We start from the raw sequence: 1,014 nt of genomic DNA, 5'->3' as shown, positions 1-1,014 counted from the left end.
AACCCATCTCTCTCTCACAACAAAGAGGGATAGAGAAGATGGTCAATGAACACTCGATACACTCGAACCGATCGTGGAGAAGAAGCCATCGACGCCAGACGTCAACGACCAAGACACATGGCAGCAATCCAGACTCACAAATGTCCAACACAGCAGTATAAAAACAACAGATGTCAAGACAGAGCAGATAATGGCAATTTTGTGATTGGTTATGAAGCAGGGGCAAAACGGACATTTCATGCATTCACGTATTGCTGTGGAGATAGATGCTGCAGTGGCAGTTTTGCAATTTTCTGCAAACCAGTGGTAACACCGTCATTTCTCCAGCTGAATGAACAGTTGTAATACCTTCCTGCTATAGTATATAGAATTAGTTTCCAAAGCTTATGGCACCAAAACGCCTTTCTTTGACAATGTCGGATAAGCTAATAATATGGTCCAAACCCAAGTTTGTAGGCATCAAACTATACACTTTCAAGGAGGCAAGCTAGTTGTGTGATTCTATTATTGCTTTCTTCCCTTGTCCTGTGCCTTAACAACTAGAGGGCATACGTTTATCTCATCTAACTGCATAAAACTAACAAGCTAGAACTACACTTCGAAAGTTTAGACTAATATTTGGGGTTCGCTAGTCATCACTCTTTTGTGGCCATGTAGAATGAACTCATCCGTAAAGTTCAAGGATTTCTGCCTTTTATGGCTATAGCTTTCTGTAATTGGGTTAACCCTGAACAATCAACTTAACGGTATTGCTGGTAGAATATCAACCACAGACTTCCAAATCGATTCTAGCAATATTCTTGCAGCCTAAATAAGGTCTTCACATATAAGGCACTCAAACTTGATTAAACTAATAAACGAACTGAATTCAGTCAAATTTAAACTGTTCATGTTTATAACAGAAAAACGCAGTTTGAGTGCCTTAACGATTATCAAATGAGCTGAAAATTTACATAGATGATCTACACGTTAGTACCTAAAGACTAGACGGTGAAGATGTAAAAATTCAATTGA

The sequence above is a fragment of the Fragaria vesca genome, linkage group LG7 (assembly GCF_000184155.1).
Source record: "Fragaria vesca subsp. vesca linkage group LG7, FraVesHawaii_1.0, whole genome shotgun sequence".
NCBI lineage: Eukaryota > Viridiplantae > Streptophyta > Magnoliopsida > Rosales > Rosaceae > Fragaria > Fragaria vesca.
The sequence above is the reverse complement of the archived record's forward strand: the minus strand, read 5'-3'. Positions refer to the sequence as shown.